This window comes from Scyliorhinus torazame, chromosome 1 (assembly GCF_047496885.1).
Source record: "Scyliorhinus torazame isolate Kashiwa2021f chromosome 1, sScyTor2.1, whole genome shotgun sequence".
In the NCBI taxonomy this organism is placed as follows: domain Eukaryota; kingdom Metazoa; phylum Chordata; class Chondrichthyes; order Carcharhiniformes; family Scyliorhinidae; genus Scyliorhinus; species Scyliorhinus torazame.
In genome coordinates, this window is record NC_092707.1 from 101,575,842 (window position 1) to 101,597,818 (window position 21,977).

At 47.3% G+C, this 21,977-nt stretch overlaps 1 protein-coding gene across 10 annotated transcripts in view; it reads left to right on the top strand.

Moving 5' to 3' along the window:
- Positions 1–21,977, top strand: part of pisd (phosphatidylserine decarboxylase) — a 209,295-nt gene that overhangs the window by 134,384 nt on the left and 52,934 nt on the right. The window contains exon 1 of one of the 10 annotated variants that reach the window (XM_072498807.1): positions 5,096–5,181. The exons of the other annotated variants lie outside the window; for them this stretch is intronic. The gene's annotated coding sequence lies outside the window, so the exon portion shown is untranslated. Of the gene's footprint in view, positions 1–5,095; positions 5,182–21,977 lie in introns of those variants that run through there. 10 annotated transcript variants of the gene reach the window in all.

A 21,977-nucleotide genomic window follows, 5' to 3' on the forward strand; every position in this document is an offset into this window, starting at 1 on the left:
TCCCCTGAAAGCAATGATGGGGACCATTGGACTGACCTGGGCGCTGATCGGGGACCATCCGTTTATAGGGATGCTCACTACCACCTCCAGAAGCAGAGTACTCCCATCTACCGTCAATTCTTCTAGATTCTACACATCCTTTGTTTTTATGACAATGTTTTTGTTCTTGAGTACCCAATTATTTTTTTCCAATTAAGGGGCAATTTAGTGTGGCCAATTCTCCTATCCTGCACATCTTTGGGCTGTGGGGGTGAAACCCACGCAGACATGGGGAGAATGTGCAGACGCCACACAGACGATGACCCGGGGCCAGGATCGAACCCGGGTCCTCGCGCTGTAGGCAGCAGTGCTAACCACTGGGCTACCGTGCCGCCCTGTTTTTATGACAATTGAGTAGAAATCCTGTTCAGGGTTCTCCTGGGTGAGTTTGGTTCGCCAGACATATTGGTAGAAATCCTAAGTTGGCACTCGCTTGTAGTAATGCGCCGTTCATGACTCTCGGGTATTGGCAAACGCTAAATCAATATAATGACCAAGGGCATTAATCCAGCATTAGTGAGACAAATATGTAGTAAAAAGTTAAACTAAGAAATTCACACATCTCAGCTCAGCGACACATCATTTTCAGATTTTGAAGGGTTACAGAGAGCCAATGTACTGGTATTGTAAATCAAAGGTTGAAGTAAATTTAAGCTTTTGTCAACTTACGTAAACATAAATTGTATTTAATTTTAATATAATGTAATTTATTTCAATGAAACTTGGATTTCCCACAGAGTAATGAAGTAGAGAGCTGAACAGAACACTGCACTATTGCTCATAATGCCAGGGTGCCGGAGTGAGTTGTTGGTTAGCTTCAGAGGGAGTGTTTGCTTCCAGGCTGCCAGTGGTAATACTGGACCATTCAATGCAGAATCTCAGCCAGGGCTGAGCTGCTCCATTGTTGAATCTCAAATTTGGTTGAGCGCATGAGCAAGTTCCAACTTGATTGTTTAAAGATTCCCCAAGCTGCAAACTGCTGCATCTTTCTATGAAAGGCCATTTTAAAAAACAAAAAGGTATTTTTACTGAAGTTTTTCATTCAGGAATGGTATTTACAGCACTAAAAACCTCTGTATATATGAATATAAAGGGACCAGGAGAACAGCAATATAATTGGCTCAGTATAACTATTAGACTCAACTTGGTGCTTCTATTTCATAAAATCCCTACAGGGCAGAAAGAGGCTATTAGGCCCATCGAGTCTGCACTGACCCCTTGAAAGAGCACCCTACCTAGGCCCACTCTCCTGCCTGATCCTCGTAACTCCACCTACCCTGAGGGGCAATTTGACATGGCCAATCAATCTAGCCTGCACACCTTTGGACCATGGGAGGAAACCTACGCAAACATGGGGCGAAAGTGCAAACTCCACACAGACAGCCACCCAAGGCCGGAATTTCCCCTGGGTCCCTGGTGTTGTGAGGCAGTAGTGCTAACCACTGCCACCGTGCCGCCCCTATGCGCACCACCAGAGGACAAAGGAGAGCAGGATAAGGCCATGAAAACATGGTAAAATGGTGCACACCTTCCCATGCGGCCATTGTTCACAATGACCACGAGAGTTCAGGATAAATCTTTTGGGTACGCACCAGCACTCGCCTCCCTCAATTCCAGCAACACCAGAGGTGCCAATGACATATTGTAACCCCCTCCCCTCAGACGTCAGACTCTCTTGTACCCCTGCAGGAGCCAATCACGGATTTTTAAACCCCACCAAAACAAAAATAGAAAAATACAAAGAGAATATGCGAGAACCCCAGTTTTAGAAGGATGTTTTACATATGTCACACAACTCCATGTAATCCCAGCCTCCGGCACCGTACAGTACGATCATCATTCCACATTCATACAGAGAGGACCAGTAGCCATATATTCAGATTATGCTCGTGTTGTCGGTGCTTCCTAACATGTTAGACAAAAGGGAGAGCCATCAGGAGCAAAAGTTCTCGGGTGAAAAGAGGACCAAGATAAACTATTAAGTCTGTATTTGTCCGACGATGCCCACCCCCCGAAGGATGAAGAAGAGAAAAAGCTGCTCAGTCATATAAGGGAACTTTCCAACCATAAGGGGGGCAATAGGATATCAACCACCGTACAGGACCCGGCTCAACCCCAAGCCCTCATGCACTTAGGAGTCAATAACCAACGGTATTCAAGCACATCAAAAAACTCATCCTCTCAGGATATCCCTAATAAGTGCCTTCCAGAAGGGACATCCCAAGCGTGACGGCAACAGGATATCAATCACAGCATTGGACTTGGCCTAGTCCAGCACATTCTGACGCAAGGAGTCAGTACCCCCAGGACCCACCACCCAGCTGGCCCTGCAGCTCATTAACCCCACCCAGGGAAACCCACCACCCAAAACGGAGCTTATAACAGCACGTCGCACACCCTGATGAAGTGAAGAACCGCACCACACCCCTCCCCAAGGGAGGAACACCAGAGTTAACCCAAGAACATTGGACCCAGACTAGCTGCATGCCCTTGCAAGAAGGATATTCGGGGACAGGCCAGCGCTGCATCAACAAAGACAAAGACACTGCCTACCCATGGACAACCCAACCACAACAGGGAGGACACTCAGGAAACCAATATACAAGACCACCTGGAGGAGGGTGTCAAACTCTCCCATCAAACCTACCCCAAAACCGAAGAAGAGCTACGACAATGCAGAGACACCGCATACAGATTCACTTCAACAAACTGAACAGGGATAAACTGATCACACCCAGGCATGCACCACCGCTCATTTCCCCCTACCCCAATAGCTCTAAAAACACCAACCACAAAAAAAGAATCAGAAGGATCCCAGTCCTCGCCAGGATTCATGATCTTCACAGTTCTTCAATGGAGACAATTACAGATTCTCAAAATTCAAAGCAACATAAAAAAGCAAAATGAAAACCCGATACAATTAGTTCTAGCTGGGGGCTTTCCTCGATCCAACTGAGGGCTAATCTAACCCTACCATCCACCACCACACCAACCATCCACCCATCATTCCACTGTGGCTCCACTCATCTGTAAAGCAGAGGAACTACAAAGATGATTGCAGGATGTGGGAGGTTTAAGATGGGGGAGCAGGGTGTGAAGGGACATCTGTCAAAGACTGCTATATGTTTCCCACCACAGAGACAGAGAGAGGGGAGGGTTTGGAGGAGCCTCCCCAGCTTAAGCCAACAGCACCCCATACTAAAGCAAAATACTAAAGATGCTGGAAACCTGACACAAAAACAGAAAATGCTAGATAAACTCAGCAAGTTTGGCAGCAGCCATATCTTGTACTTTATAATAATCACCAAACTAAGATTTTTTTTTTTTTTTTACAACAAACCGGTAAATGCCTAGAACCTTTAACATAGTAAAACATCCCAAGGCACCTTACAGGCGTATTATCAGGTAAGCATTGAAACCAAGCCATGTAAGGAGATATTGGAACAAGTTTGCAAATGTTTGGTCAAAGGCGTCGGTTGTAGAGCAGCACGGTGGCACAGTGGGTTAGCCCTGCTGCCTCACGGTGCCGAGGTCCCAGGTTCGATCCCGGCTCTGGGTCATTGTCCGTGTGGAGTTTGCACATTCTCCCCGTGTTTGCGTGGATTTCGTCCCCACAACCCAAAGATGTGCAGGGTAGGTGGATTGGCCACGCTAAATTGCCCCATAATTGGAAAAAATGAATTGGGCACTCTAAATGGCGTAAGTCAGAAAGGAGGAGAGAGGGGAGGAAAGGTTTAGGGAAGGGATTCAAGCGCTTATAACAGCGAAAGGCATGGCCACAGTTAGGTTCAGCAGTGGAAGGGGGTGACATTCTCACTGGCCCAGATCCAGTTACTGATTCAGTCATCCCACTGACATGCCTGATCCAGGGCAGGCGAGCAAGACCTAGTCAAACGACTTTATTTTAAAAAGTAGCTCCGGTCCAAGTGAAGAATGAGGATAATCATCTGTCTGCATTCAAAATAAGGTCTTTCATGAGCCTGCTTATTTCCTCGAGCAAGACTGTTTGATGAATTGGGTTATCTGTACAGAAATAGTTCCGAAATTAATGGTTTTTGAGATGAAAGGTGCTCTGTCCATAGGGTGGTGTCTGGAAGGAGAAGCCTGATAGCAAAATAATCCTCTGCAAGCTGTACTCTTGGACCCAGCTTCAATTTGTGTCCTTTTACTTACTCTTAACCTCACATTTCTGTAACACCTAAGAAAGAACTTGCATTTATATAGTACTTATTGTGACATTAGGATGCTCCAAACCACTTCACAACCAATGAAGTATTTTCTGAAATGTGGTCATGCAGCAGCCGTTTTGCACACCATTAACGCTGATGGACAGAAATGATATTAAGGACCAGGTAATTTCTTTGCATTGTTGATTGAGGGATAAATTTTGACCACACTGGTGAGAGCACCTTTGCTTTGCTCTTTGAAAAGTGTGGTGGAATCCTTTGTGTTCATTCAAAAGGACAAATGGAGTCTCAGTTTTGTTTAATTCAAAGGCAGCACCTTTGACCGTGCGACATTCCCTCAATCACAGCACTGGGTTGTTGGCCTGGATTATGTGCTCATACCTCTGGAGTGGGACGTAAACCCACCACTTTATGATAATTTGGAGGCGGGAATGCAACGGTTGACACCTACCCCATTTTCTTTTCTTTTTTCAACCCTGCGTACCTTTTTTTTAAAATTCCAAATGTACAATGCACTGGCCAAAGTAAACAACTCTGAATTGTGCATTGTGAGTAGCGAAGGGAAATGCTGGCTGCGGGATGTTGTCTGCAGACTTTGGGCACACTCCTTTCTCATAATGTTTTTTTCGGGCACCAGCCTTACAGATTTTTTTTATTTTTGTGTGTCCAAGAAGCAACATTTAGTAGATTGTTTGGCCTGTAGCAGTTGCACACTTCAAAAGAGAGCACAAGGGGTTTAACGTGATACCACCAAGCAATCAGTTCTCAATTGTCAGCTGCGACTGATCTGTTTGGCCTAATAAATTAATCTCTGAAACGAAAGGCAGATTGCCATATTAAGCATGACATTAATTTGTGTTGTTATACAGTTATAACCTCCTATGCTGCATGAAGCAGACCGCGGATTCAACGGGTGGAGCAGTGAAGAAATATTTTGCCATCATTACTGACAACGGTAACCTATTGGTTCACGTACATGTACTAATGACCTGGAGACATGCGTTTGAATCCCACCATGGCATCCAGGGAATTTAAATTTAGTCAATTAAGTCTAAATCTGCAATGCAAAGCCAGCATCTTTAAACATAATTATGTAACTTTCATTGTTGTAAAACTTACCTAGTTCACCAATGTCCCTTGGAGAAAACTGTGCCTGGTCTGGCCTGTTTTTGACTTTAAATTTACAGCAATGTGGTTGACTATTAACTGAACCCCAAAATTGGCTAGGGAGCCATTCAGCCAAACTGCTCTGACAAATTATAATAATTAAACTAGGCAGATTACTTGGCATCAGATTTGGGCACAATAAAGGCAGTGCCAGCTCAGTCAGCCCTGCAACGTCCTCCTCACTAAGCTTTCAACTTATGCCAAAATTGAGAGAACTGTCCCAGGTTAGTCGTTTACAGCAGCCGTACCTTTTTGGTCAACATCCCAAACTCCTCCATCATCATTCCTGGGTATGTCCTGTTCCACCATTAAGACAACCCCACCAGAAGTGGGGGTGCAGTAGTCAACAGTCTGGAAGGAATGGACCTGGTAATCCTGAACGTTGACTTTGGACTGCATTAAATTTCATGGGCGTCAGGTCAAACATGGGCAAGAAAACCTGCTAATCACCTTCTACCACCCTCCCTCAGCTTATGAATCCATTCCTTCTCCCTGCAGAACACTCACTTGGAAGAGGCACCTTAGCAAGAGTACGGAATGTACTCTGGATGGGGAACTTCAGCATCCCATCAACAAGAACGGTTCTGTAGCATCACTGCTGACTGAGCTGGCCGCGTCCTAAAGGACATATCTGGTTCCTTTGACCTGACTTCCAATCTCAGGATCTTTAACACCCAGAATAACGAGTAGCAGGTGCATGGGAACATCTTCACCCTTAAGCTCCCCTCAAGTTGCACACTATCCTGACTTGGAAATATATTATGGTCCCTCCATTGTTGGGTCAAAATCTAGCAGCTTCCTCCTGAACAGCACTATGGGTGTACCTACACCTTGCAGACTGCGGCGGTTAAAGATGGCAGTGCTGCATGACCGTGTCAAAGGCAAATAAGGATGGGCAATAAATGCTGGCCTCACCAGTGTCAACCTTGTCATCTAATTAATGAATTAAAAATAAAAACACAAATCAACTCAAAGCCTGGGACATAAAAGAGCGAATGAGATTCAGTTTTATGACGTGCACAGAAAGGATGGTGAGGTAAAATACTTCTTAAAAAGTACTTGAGAATTTTGTGACTGTAAATCATCTATAAATTCAATTTAACACTAACCTCGGTTTCATCGATGATGGATTTTTACTGGACGTTTTGATATGGTTTTATATTTTGTGGTTGAATTGATGAATGACAGATTACTAAATGTACTGACGATATTTTTGGTAACCTTTAATTCATTTTATTTACATGTCTGTTGAGAAACATCCAGCCGGCAGTTAAATGGGCAGCAGTGCCCCTAATATTGCGTCTTTGAAATAAAAGCGATTTGGATTGTAAGGTTACAGTAGACATATATAATTTTAAAATGTCAAGTGTTGTCTTTATTTTTTATAATATGGCTAAATAGTGTTTCATGCATGCGAGTACAATTAAAATGTTCCTGCTGTGGTGATCTCTGCGCTGAAGTTTTAAAAATGGTTTTCCTATCGTGCCCAAGATTTTTAAAAATCCTTTTGTGTGTCTAATGAATTGGGTTCTGATTTCAAATAAAGACCGAAAATGTTTGAAATACACATCAGGCCAGTCAGCATTTGGAATGAGAAAAGAGGGATTTATGTTTCAGCTGCGTATCCTTCACTTGAAAGACAAGTGAGAATTTTAATAAAAATATAGTCCGATAAGTAGGAGTGAGAGTAGGCCATTTTACTCCTCCAACCTGTCTTTATCAACTGCTGTATGTCTCTGTCATAGCAGACGATTTGAGGAGAGGGGTGATGGCAACAGATTTGACGTGATCCATTAACAATATGGGATCCAGGAAGAAAAGCTGGATGCTCAGTTTGGGTGGGTATAGTATCCAGGGAGCAGGAAGTGGGGCTTCATGGACAACTTGAGCTCAGGGACGACGAATGGGGAAACAGAGAAACTGGGAGAATATTGCAAGTTCCGAGCTGGGGCAGTAGGAAGCCGTAGAGGAAGCTTGGTCTGCTGGGCTAGGGGAAGGTGGGGAAGTGGCCAAGGCAGCTGATCAGAAGGTTTTGAGTCCCAGCCCATTGGCTAATTTGATGGTAGTTGTGATTCTGCATGAACAAAAGAACTTGCAAGCATGCGTCATGGGCAACTTGAGCTCAGGCCATTGAATGTGGCCTTTCATATTCAATGCTTGGCTTTTGAAGTGCAGCCATTGTCATTTAGGTAAGCACAGCAGACAGTCTTTACATGGCAAGGTCTCAAAAACAGTAATGTGGTAAATAATCAGATAATAAATAATCAGATAATCTAAAAGTAAAATGCTGGAAATCTGAAATAAAAACGGGAAGTACTGAATAAACTCAGCGGTCTGGCAGCATCTGAGGTGAGACAAGCAGTGAATGTTTCAGGCTCTGATGAAAGGCCATCACTCAAAGAACAAGACAGCACAGTAACAGGCCCTTCGGCCCTCCAAACCTGTACTGGTCACGATATCAACCTTTGCCAAAACCAAAGCACTTGTGCCGTATCCCTCTATACCCATCCTATCCATGTGTTTGTCAAGATGCCTTTTGAACGCCATTAATGTAGCTGCTTTCACAACCTCCCTGGCAACACGTTCCAGGCACTCTTATCATAGAGGCACTTAATAGAGTTTACAGTGCAGAAGGAGGTCATTCGGCCTATCGAGTCTGCACCGGCCCTTGGAAAGAGTAACCGACTTACGCCCACGCCTCCACCCTATTCCTGTAACCCAGTAACCCCACCTAACCTTTTTGGACACTAAGGGCAATTTATCATGGCGAATCCACCTAACCTGCACATCTTTGGACTGTGGGAGGAAACCGGAGCACCCGGAAGAAACCCACGCAGACACGGGGAGAACGTGCAGTCTGCGTGCAGACAGTGACTCAAGCCGGGAATAGAACCTGGGACCCTAGAGCTGTGAAGCAACTGTGCTAACCACTGCTAACGTGCTGCCCACTCACCACCCTCTGCGTAAAAAACCTGCCTCGCACATCTCTAAACTTTGCCCCACGGTCCTTAAACCTATACTCAACTATAACTCTCTCCCCAGCCGTTATTGCTAAACCTCTGGAGTATTTTCCCCCATTCTCTATTTTGACCCAGATTCATCTGATGATGTCTGAGGGAGGAATGTTGGCCAAGACACCAGGCGAACAGCTAGCTCTTTTACAGATATCGCCATGTTATCATCTACATTCACGTAAACAGGCCGGTGGGGCCTTGATTAATCTCTCATCCAAAAGTCAGCATTTCTGATAGTGCAGCTCCCTCTCAACTCAGTACTATACTAAAATGTTGGCCTCGGTTTTAAACTCAAACGCTGGATTGGGGCTTGAATCCACAACCTTGGATTTGGCTACGGGTGTTATTAACTGCATTTTTTAAGAAATGTCAATGGATATTATAAAGTAAGAATCCTACGGCGAGAAACGCTGGGGAGGTTTGGGTTTGGTGAGGGCTTTATTGGCTGGGTGAAATTGCTGTACCAGGTGCCTGTAGCAAGTGTATGTACAAACCGGCTGAGGTCGGGGTACTTCGAGCTTCACCGGGGAACGAGGCAGGGGTGTCCTCTCTCCCCGTTATTTGCCCTAGCTATAGAACCGCTAGCTATGACGCTGAGAGCCTCGAGGAACTGGCGGGGACTGGTTCGGGTGGGGGGGGGACATCGGGTCTCGCTATATGTGGATGATTTTCTCCTGTACATTTCGGATCCTGTGGAGGGGATGGGGGAGGTTCTGCGGATCCTGAGGGATTTTGGTAGTTTTTCAGGGTACAAACTGAACATGGGAAAGAGCGAATTGTTTGTGATCCAGGCCAAGGGGCAGGAGGAGAGACTGAAAGCTGCCGCTCAGGATGGTAGAGAAAAGTTTTCGTTACCTGGGTGTACAGGTGGCCAGGAAAAGGGATGCCCTGCACAGGCTCAACCTGACCCGGTTGGTGGAGCAAATGGAAGGGGACTTTAAAAGGTTAAAAGGTGGGACATGCTCCCGCTGTCACTGGCAGGGAGGGTGCAGACCGTGAAAATGACTGTCCTCCCCAGATTTTTGTTTGTCTTTCAGTGCCTCCCCATCTTCATCCCTAAGGCCTTTTTTAAGCGGGTTAGTAGGATCATTTCGGGCTTTGTATGGGCGAATAAGACCTCGCGAGTAAGGAGATTGCTGTTGGAGCGCATGCGGGGGGTGGGTTGGCGCTGCCGAACTTTCGCAACGACTACTGGGCGGCCAATATAGCTATGATTAGGAAATGGGCGATTGGGGGGGGGGGGGGGGGGGGGGGGGGAGCAGCTGGAGGCAGCGTCATGTAAAGGTACTAGTCTGGGAGCTTTGATAACGGCTCCTTTGCCGTTCTCGCCGACCCATTACTCCACAAGTCCGGTGGTGGTGGCGATACTGCGGATCTGGGGACAATGGAGGAGGTACAAGAAGGTGGGGGGAGCGTCGGTCTGGACTCCGCTATGTAACAACCACAGGTTTGTCCCGGGTAGGATGGATCGTGGGTTCCCGAACTGGCAGAGGGCAGGCATCAGAAGGATGGGTGACCTGTTCATAGATGGAAGCTTTCCCAGTTTGAAGGCGCTAGAGGACAAATTTAATCTGCCGCCAAGAAACGCCTTTAAATAACTGCAAGTACGAGCCTTCCTGAAAAAACAGGTAGTGGCCTTTCCGACGCTGTCGCCACAGAGGATGCAGGACAGGGTGGTCTCCAGCACGTGGGTGGGGGAGGGGAAGGTGTCGGATATGTACCAGGAACTACAGGAGGCATGGGAAACACCGGTGGAGGAGTTCAAGGGCAAGTGGGAGGAGGAGCTAGGTGAGGAGTTGGAAGCGGGTCTATGGGCTGAGGTCCTGGGCAGGGTTAATTCCTCCTCCTCATGTGCCAGGCTCGGTCTAATTCAATTTAAGGTGGTCCACCGGGCACACATGACGGCAGCGAGAATGAGCAAGTTTTTTGGTGTAGAAGACAGTTGTATGAGGTGCAAGAGCAGCCCTGCAAACCATGTCCACATGTTTTGGGCATGCCCGGAGCTTAGAGAGTTCTGCAATGGGTTCACGAGGGCAATGTCCAAGGTGCTTAACACACGGATGGTGCCGGGTCCAGAGATAGCGATCTTTAGAGTGTCAGAAGACCCGGGAGTTCAGGGGGCGAAAGAGGCCGACGTCTTGGCCTTTGCCTCCCTAGTAGCCCGGAGACGGATTTTATTAATGTGGAGGGACTCGAAGCCCCCGAGTGGAGAGACTTGGGTTAACGACATGGCTGGGTTTCTCAGCCTCGAGAAAATAAAGTTTGCCTTAAGAGGGTCTACGCTAGGGTTCTCTCGGAGGTGGCAGCCGTTCGTCGACTTTCTCGGGGAAAATGAAAATGTCAGCAGCAGCAGTAACTGGGGGGGGGGGGGGGGGGGGTGGTGAGTGCTTCATTGAGAAGACTGAGTTGTGTGGGGTAATGTCTATTTAATTGTTATTGTATATTCTCTTTTTGCACTATGTTAATGTTCACTCTAGTTTGTTTTGTTATTATTGTTACTACTGTTTTATTATGAAAAATTCTGCAAAACCTTAATAAAAATACGTTTAAAAAAAGAATCCTGACCCCCCCCCCCCCCCAAAAAAAAAGCCTGTCCACCATCTACAAGGCACCAGTCAGGAGTAGAATATGGAATACTCTCCACTTGCCTGGATGAGAGCTGCTCAAACAACACCCAAGAAGCTCAACACCATTCAGGAGAAAGCAGCCCGCTTGATTGCTCCCCCTTCCACAAACAGTCAAACCCTTCACCACCGATGAACAGTGGCAGCCGTGTGTACAAGATGCATTGCAGAAACTCACCAAGGTTCCTGAGAGAACACCTTCCAAACCCACCACCATCTAGAAGGACAAGAGCAGCAGAATCCCACCACCTGGATGTTATCTCCAAGTTCCGTCACTGCCGCTGGGGCAAAATCCTGGAACTCCCTCCCTAACAGCACAGTGGGTGTACCTGCACCTCAAGGACTGCAGTGGTTCAAGAAGGTAACTCGTCACCACCTTCTGAAGGGCAACTAGGGATGGGCAATAAATGCTGGCCTAACCAGCAATGCCCACATCCCATAAATTAATTTTAAAAATATGTTTAATTGCCAGGGTTCGCAGTTTTGTAATGTGAAGTGAGGTTTCCATGAATCAATTGGAGATCACTCCTGGGAAAAGGCAGTCGTGTTCCGATGGATTACAGTTTTAATCTAATCTGGATGTTTAGATGATCACTCGATCTCACTCCTTTGACTGAATCGGGTTGGTTTAGATTACTGCCTTGAATTTACTCCTGCAAAATAAGGTACCATGCCTATTAAGAAAATGTAGCACGGGAGACATTTGCCATTTCCTGGAATACCCCGTTCTTTCTATTGCATGCCCGCTGCCGAACGTTTCTGAGTAATGTAGCAATGAACAGTATGACTGGAAATAAGATGCATGGAATGATGGCAAGTTCATTAAATCCTTTACATCTTTGCAAAATCTTCACAACTTACCACGATTGTTACAGCACAGAAGGGGGGCCATTCAGTCTGCCCCACCAGCTCTCCAAAGAAGCCCAGCACATTCTTCCTTTTCAGATAATGCCTCCAGTGCATTCCATTACCTAAACACTTGTTGTATGAAAAGGTTTTTTCTCATGTATCTTGCTTCTTTTGCCAATTATCTTAAATCTGTGTCCTCTTGTTCTCGATCCTTCCACCAATAGGAAATTTATTTCCCTATCTGCTCTGTCCAGAATTTTGAATACAGCTATCAAAACTCCTCTCGACCTTCTTCAAGGAAAATAGTCCCTTTCTGCACAACGGAACCTCTTCGTTCCTGGAACCATTTGCTGGAACCATTTGCTGGAATCTTTTCTGCACTTCCTCCAATACTTTCCCAAAGTGTGGCATCTCGAACCGGACTCAATACTCCAGTTGAGGCCAAATCAGTGTTCTGTACAAGTTTAACGTAGCCTAGGGTGTGCAGTATACTTTATTAACCTCACTCTCAACCTGTCCTATCACCTTCAATGATATATGCCGTTGCAATTATGAAGGTAGAGGCACTAAATAAAAGAGATTCATAATTGGAAGGAACATGGCTAATCGGTTTTTAACACAAACCCCCATGTGTCTTGTTCTAAAATCTTATGCCTTTAAGTAGTGTGGTTGATACATTAACAGGGTGTGCTCACAGCTATTTGCAACGATTCCTTTGGGATAGGACTTGGTCAATGCAACCTATGCCTTGGTGGTGTGGTATGGAATGGAACTATCCAATAGAGTTTCTGTACACTTTCCCCTGTTCTTCATGTGCTGCCAGGAAGCAATGGTGAGTATAAAGGAGTTGTATTCGGCCCTCTTGAGCTGTGGAAAAATGCCAAATGTCATAGTTGTGGTGTCCTTCCAAACATGGGTTGTGTGTAGAAAGCATTGTGACTGTAACATGAGAATAAAGTACTGGTGGGCCATTGGCGATAGAAGAAAAGGGAAAAGAAAGACTTGCACTGTGTTATGCAGCGTTATTGGCGACCACTAAATTTCTCATCGCTTTATAGCCAATTAAGTACTTTGTGTTGTCCTGTTGTAGGAAGTCTGGCAGTAAATCTGAGCTCAGCAAGCTCCCACAAAGAGCAATATAATGTTGATTGAGTGATAAATATTGACGAGTGTCATGATGTGCACTCGATGCACATAATGAGATACAGACAGGCAGTGACAGACACCCAGTACAGCCAATCACCAGGCAGAACACTAGAGAGGGGTTTCCCACTATAAAACACAGGAGGCATCAGCACTCTGCCTCATTCCACTGGTGACAACTATAGTGACAGTCAGGGTGTATATATAAGTTAGCACCTACACGTGGCTCAGAGCTAGTCTGGTCTAGTTAGTTATAGTTAGCACGCTTAGATTAGTAGAGTGTCAACCCACAGCGAACTGTGTGCACTGCTGAGCAAGTTCAATAAAGCGTATTGAACTTACATCAAAGTTTGGTGCCTACTTTCAAGTACAATTGCATCCAATTGCAGTCCGTGTTACTCCAGGGTGAGTAACACGACAACGAGGACATCAGCAATAACTCCTTTGATCATCATTGAAAAAGCGCCACAGGATATTTAAACCATGTCCTACTTGGGTGGGTGTAAATGTCCCATCCAAAAGACAGCATGCCTAACTGGTGGTTTAGCTCTATTTCCCACAGTGAGTACCTGCTGATAGCTGTGGTTTAGTTTCTACCCAATTTAAGAATGTTTCACTTTCTTATTTTTGGTGTTAAATCTGTGTCCCAGTATAGTTGAATATCGTGGAACTTTCCTTTTTATAGTAGTTTTTTTCCTTGTCAAAATTGGCATTGGGAGAGCTCTCTGCCCTCCCAATTTAGTTCAGATTGTTACAAGGCTGCATTTGTATTGAGGCTGACCCAAACGCTCCCACTATAAACAACACACAGAACACATTTGCAGTCTCATCAACTCCGAGCTTTAATTGATGTAAACAGTAAAGCAACCTTGATTCGAATTTGCTCACTCGCTTGGGAATATTGACATGGCACTGTGGGAACACAGGCCAAGGAGTCTGCAGTCCAGAACCTTCAACCTGTTCTGCCATAGGATCGTGACATGTTTCCATCTACCTGCTTGGTTCCGTAACCCCTTAATTTCCTTGATGAACAAAAACCTTTCAACAACCATTTTCAAATTTTCAATTGTCCCCAGCCTCAGCAACTTTTTTGCAAGCTGGAGGGGGAGAGAATTCTTGATCTCCACTATCTATTTGGAAAATAGTTCTTAGCTCTAATTTAAAGGTTATGCCCCCTATTTCTGCCCCCCCCCCCCCCCAAATCATGCTCTCCCCACCCCCACAAGGAAAATAGTTTTGAATCAGTGTTTTATCCTTTGTTCCTAGGCAGTGAATGTTGTTATTCAAAGGAATCTGAAATGATTGAATAGCTTTATTTCCTTATGTGACTGGTATCGACAGTCTTTAAATACTGCTGGTGTTGGCTTGGGGATGCTTCTAGCTCATTTGTCTCATCTGATTCCTGATGATTGTGACAAAGCAATCCTCCAAAAACATTGTGTCTTCATTATTGATCTTGTTAGACACAATGTCACATAGGGAGCCCCACATCAAACCTGCATCATAGCTGAGTCCAGAATGCAGAGGTCCATGAGGTAGTTAGTTCACTCGGACTCCCGACATTACAATCAGTTGACTCAGCACTACATCATTTGGTATCAGCTTTGAGCTGAGCTGCTGGCAATTCCAACTTAATGCTCAAAAACCATGGCATTTTACTTCTTGATTGTCTTCTGCAATGACAGTGTTGTGATGTGTGTACTTCAGTTTTCCACATCTGACTTCTCCACATACATGCGCATCAGGACAAATCAAACCCGGCCAATCACCACTACATTAGTCTACTCTCAAACATTAGTACAGTGATGAAAGGGGCCATCAACAGTGTTATCGAGCGGCACTTGCTGAGCAAGAACCTGCTCACTGGCCCTCAGTTTGGGTTCCGTCAGGGGAACTCATTTCCTGACCTTACGACAGCTTTGGTTCAAACGTGGACGAAAGAGCTGAACTCCAGAGTTGAGATTGACTGCCATTGACATCAAGGCAGAATTTGACAGAGTATGGCATCAAGGAGCCCTAGCAAAACTGGAGTCAATGGGAATCGGGGGGAAAAGCCTTCACTGGTTGGAGTACCTGGCACAAAGGAAGATGGTTGTGGCTGATGGTGGTCAGTTACATCAGTCCTGGGACATCACTACAGGAGTTCCTCAGGATAGTGGTCTAGGCCCAACCATCATCAGCTGGTTCATCAATGACCTTCCTTCCATCATAAGGTTAGCTGTGGGAATGTTCACTGATGATTACACAATGTTCAGCTCCATTTATGACTCTTCAGATACAGAAGCACCAAATGCATCAAGACCTGGACAATAAAGTAAAGGCACCACACTCCCAGATGACTGTGGGCAGCACGGTGACACAGTGGTTAGCACTGCTGTCTCACTGTGCCAGGGACCCTGGTTTGGTTCTGACCTCTGGTAACTGTGGAGTTTGCAACTCCCTGCGTGGGTTTCCTCTGGGTGTGACAGTTTCCTCCCACAGTCCAGGAATGTGCAGGTTAGGTGGATTGGCCATACTAAATTGTCCCTTACTGTCCAAAGGCTAGGTTGGATTACAGAGGTAGGGTGGGGTGCTCTTCCAGAGGATTGGTGCAGACGCGAGGGGCCGAATGGCGGCCTCCTGCACTGTAGGAATTCCATGAATCTTGATCATAGACTGCTTTCCCCTTTGAGCGGGTGGGCTGGCTGGTGGTGATTTAACCTGAGGATCACCTCTGGTGAGGGGCAAGGTTGAGAAGGCGGGCCAGTTTAGCTAGACAGGTGGTTTGATGCAGAGCGAGGCCAGTAATTCCCCAACTGGCAGAGTTTATTAATAGAGGCCTGCCCACTCAACTATGCCCCTCTCCTGAGGTGTGGTGACCCTCTGGTTAAACCACCACCAGTCAACTCTTCCCCCTCAAAGGGTAAAGCAGCCTATTGTCATCTGGGACTATTGTGACTTTACCTGAACAATATTCAGGCTTTGGCTGAAAAGTGACAAGTAACATTCACACATTCACGCCACATGTGCCAGGCCATGATTTCTCAGCAAGAGAGAATCTAACCATTGAACCTTGATATTTAGTGGCATTGCCATCACTGGATGCAGTGCAGGAACTTAAGGGTGGCACGGTAGCACAGTGGGTAACACAGTTGCTTCACAGCCCCAGGGTCCCAGGTTCGATTCTCGGCTTGGGTCACTGTCTGTGCGAAGTCTGCACGTTCATCCCGTGTCTGCGTGGGTTTCCTCCTGGTGCTCCGGTTTCCTCCCACAGTCAAAAGATGTGCAGGTTCGGTGGATTGGCTGTCCAAAAACTGCCCTTAGGTTAGGTGGGGTTTCTGGGTTACTGGGAAAGGGTGGAAGTGTGGGCTTAAGTAGGGTGCTCTTTCCAAGAGCCAGTGCAGACTCGATGGGCCAAATAGGCTCCTGCACTGTAAATTCTATGAATCTCCATCATCAACATCCTGGGGGTTACTATTGACCAGAAACTGAACTGGACTAGCTATATAAATACTGTGGCTACAAAAGCAGTTCAGAGGCTAGGAATGCTGCGACAAGTTAACTTGTCTCTTGTTGGACTTCAGGTGGCGTTCGCGAGCGGAGCGACCGCATTAAGGAGAAGCTCCCGCTGGTCCGTGATATCGCGGTCTTTTTTGGGGGGGTTCCCCGCTGGTTTTTTAAAAAAAAAATTAAACTGCTGCGGGGTCGGCCCTGCCTCCCTCGCCCTGTTAAACCGTCAAAGCTCCGTTTCACTGAGCCGGAGGGTTGGAAGGGCGGGAGAGGAGAGACTGGTCCCGGTGGGTTTGGCGGAGCGGCTGCACGTGGAGGAGGAACGGGGATTGCGACTTTGTTCCCTAAGAAATAACCTGAAAGCTGGGTTGGCCAAAGAGCACGGAGAGAATTTTTTTTCCTCCCTCTCTCCAGAAAATTTGAAAGGAGCAGCGGGGGCGGAGCCAAACGGATGCCGAGGCGGCAGGCCCGAAGCCAGGGTGCGATGTAGGTGAGATGTCCCACATGGGATGGCTCCCACCTAGAATGTGGTAAGAAGACTGAAGCCCGGTCGGTCCCAGGGAAATTCTGGAGGAGTACAAAAAAGAAGAGAAAAAAGTTTTAAAGAAATTTGGTAAGTTTTACCCCATTTTTTTTTTTTTTTTTTTTTGAAGGGAAAAAAAAAAATCCTATTTATATTAAAAAAAAAAGAAGGAAAGAAGGGTTAAAAAAAGAAAAAGGGAAAATAAGCCGTTAAAGGATGCGAAAAGCAGCGTTGAGGAAGGGAGGAAACGCGGGCTTGCCGTTGAATAAGAGAACGAGCAAAAGTGCTGACAAGATGGTGGATGCCGGACCGCATGGTGGGGCCACACTACTTACGGTCGTAGGTGATGGCGGTGGAGCTGGAAAAGCAGTTTGCGAGGCACATGGAGGCTTTGAGGAAGGAGACGGCAGTCGCATTGAAGTCATTGGAGGAGGAGGCAATCGCCCCAGTGAGGGTAGCTGTGGCAAAGACATCGGCCGAGGTGAGAGAGCAGGGTGAGAAGATGAAGGAAGTGGAGGAGGCCATGTGGCAGCACAGCGACCAGTTCACCTCGATGGGGGACGAGCTGTGGAGGGTGGTGGAGGTCAACAGAGGACTCCGAGCAAAGTTTGAGAACTTGGGGAACCGCTCGAGGCGGCACAATCTGAGAATTGTGGGCATGCCTGAAGGGACAGAGGGTCCAAGGCCAACAGAGTACTTTGCTAAGAAGTTGGCGTAGCTGATGAGGGAGGGTGAGAACCCCTCCTGGTACGAGCTGGACCGAACTCATCGGTCATTAAGGCAAAGCCTAAAGTGAATGAGCCGCCAAGAGCAGTAATTATCTGCTTCCATAAGTACTGCATGAAGGAGAAGGTGTTAAGCTGGGCGAAGCAGAAGCGCAAGGTGCAGTGGGATGGTGCTGGAGTTCGGATCTACCAGGACTTGACGGTGGAGTTGGCAAAAAGATGAGCGGCGTTGGGGCGAGTGAAGGCGGCACTGTACAAAAAGGGTGTGTGATTTGGTATGGTATACCCGGCGAAGCTGAGGGTGACGTATGATGCCAATTATTTCGAGACAGCGGAGACGGCTGAGGTGTTCGTGAGAGCAGAAGGCTTGGGACAGACGTGAGGAGCGGAGCTGGAAGAGAGACTGGACTGATTGGGGAGCTGGAAAATGTATAAATGCTATAACTTTTTACTGATGTGTATTGTAATTTACTTCACTTCACATTGTTACAGAGTTTAAGTTATTGGTTGGGTTGATTGGCATACTGTGTTGCGACGGTTATATCTTAGTTTAGTGAATTGTACTGGTTGGATTGTTGTTTTTGTTTTTTGTTTCCCTGGGACTGGGCGGGAGGGAACGGTATATCTTGGCGGGGGAGCTAACTAAAATCAGCTAGTGAACGGAGGTGAGGTGAGAGGAGGGCTGCGGACATTGGAGCCTGGTTAGCAGGTTTTGATGGGCCTACGAGGTGAGCGAAGAGGGGAGAAGGGATTGATGCTGGGAGATGTTTTTTCAAGAGGAAATGTAGGGGGGGTTTTGGGAGGGGTAAGGGGAAGGGGTTCAATGTTAATAATGAATAGGGGCGGGTCAGGCTCACTGGGCAGGGCACGGTGGTATGATGATGGTGGATAAGAAGGTTGGGGGGTGTGAGAGACCCCCAGTTAGGATAGTCACATGGAACGTGAGGGGGTTAGGAGGTCCGGTCAAGGGTGCTTGCGCATCTTAAAAGTTTGAAAGCCGATGTAGCAATGCTGCAGGAGACTCACTTGACGGTGAAGGACCAGGTAAGATTTCAAAAGGGCTGGGTTAGTCAGGTGTTTCACTCTGGATTTGACGGAAGGGCTCGAGAGGCAGTGGTAATGGTCAGCAAAAGAGTACACTTCCAGATGGAGAAGGTGATGGCAGATCAGGGGGGTAGATATGTGATTGTGACAGGGGCACTGGAGGGGAGGTTAGTGCCGCTGTTCAGCATATACGGCCCCAATTGGGACGATGTGGGATTCGCAAAGAAGGTGTTTGGGGCCATCCCCGACTTGGACACACAAACTGATAGTGGGGGAGGACTGGAACTTAGTGCAGGAGCCAAGGTTGGACAGGTCACGGCCGCGCTCGCTGGTCCCATCAGGGGGGGGCGAAGGCGCTGGCTGGGCTAATGGTGGAAATGGGAGGGGTGGACCCTTGGAGGTTTCTGCACCCAAGGGAATGGGAGTACTCGTTTTTCTCAGCGGTGCATAAGGTATACTCGCGGATCGACTTTTTAGTGGTGGGGAAGGCTTTGTTGGTTGGGGTTAAGGGGTGGGAATACTCGGCAATTGCAGTGTCAGATCACGCTCCACATTGGGTGGATATGGTGCTGGAGAAGGAGGTAGCGCAGAGGCCGGGGTGGAAATTAGATGTGGGACTTTTGGGGGACCAAGTGTTCTGTGACAAAATTGAAACGGTAATTAAGGAATATGTAGGTTTCAACTGTACGGGTGAGGTGTCGAAGGCAGTTGGCTGGGAGGCTCTAAAAGTGGTGGTGAGGGGGAGGTGATTTTGTTTCAGGCCAAAATGGACAAAGAGGAGAGGTTGGAGCGGCAGAGGGTAATAGATGAGATGTTGGAGGTATATAGGAGGCACGCAGAAGATGGGGACCCAGCAAAGCTGGAAAAGAGGAAGGAACGACAGGCGAGCTTTGACCGACTATTTACCAGGAAGGCGGTGCGCCAACTGAGACGAGCAAGGGGTGCAGTTTACGACCATGGAGGTAAGGCAGGTATGTTAGCAGGTCAGATCTGGAGGGAAGCAGCGGCAAGGGAACTTGTGCAAGTGAGGGATAGGGCAGGGAAGTTGGTGGTGGCTCCGGATATGATCATCAAGGTTTTTGAGGAATTTTATGAGAGGTTGTACAGTTCAGAGCCACCTGGGGGAGACCATGAGATGCAGGAATTTCTAGATGGGTTGGAGTACCCGAGGTTAGGGGAGGGGGACAGGACTACATTAGAAGGAGCGATAGTGGAGCAGGAGATAAACAATGCAATTGGAAGGATGCAGTTGGGGAAGGTGGCAGGGCGGATGGGTTTCTGGTGGAATATTATAAAAAATTCATGGATAAGCTGGCACCCCTGATGGTGGGGATGTTTGAAGAGGCGATAGGGAAGGGGGTGTTGCCACAAACTTTGGGGCAGGCATCGATTTCCCTGTTGCTAAAAAAAAGATACGGATCCGACAGAGTGTGGGTCGTATAGACCCATATTCACTTCTGAATGTGGACACAAAAGTATTGGCGAAGGTCCTGGCGGGTAGGCTGGAGGAGTGCCTCCCGAAGGTGATAGGTGAAGATCAGACGGGGTTCGTGAGAGGGAGGCAGCTCTTTTCAAACGTCAGACGGGTATTGAACGTCGTTATGGCACCGGCAGAGGGGAAAGAAACAGGTGGTTGTGGCACTGGATGCTGAGAAAGCGTTTGACCGGGTAGAATGGGGGTACTTGATGGTAGTTCTGGAGCGGTTTGGGATTGGACCAAGATTTATGAACTGGGTAAAGCTACTATATAAGGAGCCGTGGACGAGTGTCCGCACAAACAACATCAGTTTGAAATACTTTTCTCTCCACCGTGGGACTAGGCAGGGATGTCCTATGCCCCCCTGCTGTTTGCACCCGTGATTGAGCCATTGGCCATCGCATTAAGAAGTTCAGGGGTATGGAAAGGAATAGTGCTGGGGGGGGGGGGGGGGGAGGGGAGAAATAGAGCATAGGGTGTCCTTGTATGCCGATGACTTGCTGTGATACGTGTTGGAACTGAGTGTGTCGATAGGGGGAATATTGGAGCTGCTTCGAGTGTTTGGGTCTTTCTCTGGGTACAAACTAAATCTAGACAAGTGAGTATTTTGTGGTGTCTCGGCCGGGGGTGGGAGCAGGGGTGGAGGGGCTGCCATTCCATGGGGCAGGGACTCACTTTAGGTACCTGGGGGTGCAGGTTGCCCGGGAGTGTGGGGGGGGGGCTCCGCAGGTACAACATTTCTAGTTTGGTGAGGAGAGTGAAAGCTGATCTGGCAAGGTGGGATGGTCTCCCTCTGTCACTGGCGGGTCAGGTACAGGCGATTAAAATGAACATGTTGCTGCGATTTCCATTTATTTTTCAATGTCTGCCGATTTTCCTGCCAAAGGCTTTTTTCAGAGAGATTGAGGAAAGGATTACTTCGTTCATATGGGATGGGGAGGTGGCCAGAGTTAGAAAGGTGTTGCTACAGAGGGGAAGGCAGGCAGGGGGTTTGGGTCTTCCGAACCTGATGTATTACTACTGGGCGGCGAATGTGGAGAAGGCGCGGAGCTGGGTGAGAGGGGTTGATTCCCAGTGGGTCAGAATGGAGGAGAGTTTGTGCAGGCGGTCGGGATTGAAAGCACTAGCAACAGCGCCGCTACCGATAGCCCAGGAGAAATACTCAGGGAGTCCGGTAATAATAGCTTCATTGAGAATTTGGAGGCAGTTTCGCCAGCACTTCGGGTTGGGGGCAGGGTTAAGGGAAATGCCGATTCGGGGGAACCACAGATTTGAGCCAGGGCGGTGGGATGGAAATTTTTGGAAATGGGAGGAGAAGGGGATTAAGACACTAAAAGATGTGTTTCTTGGGGGTCGGTTTGCAGGACTGAAGGAGCTGGAAGCGAAGTATGGGCTGGAGCAGGAGGAAATGTTTAGATACATGCAGGTTCGAGATTTTGCCAGAAAGAAGATTGGATTGGATTGGATTTGTTTATTGTCACGTGTACCGAGGTACAGTGAAAAGTATTTTTCTGCGAGCAGCTCAACAGATCATGAAGTACATGGGGGGGAAAAAAGGAATAAAAGAAAATACATAATCGGGCAACACAAGGTATACAATGTAACTACATAAGCACCGGCATTGGATGAAGCATACAGGGTGTAGTGTTAATGAGGTCAGTCCATAGGAGGGTCATTTAGGAGTCTGGTAACAGCG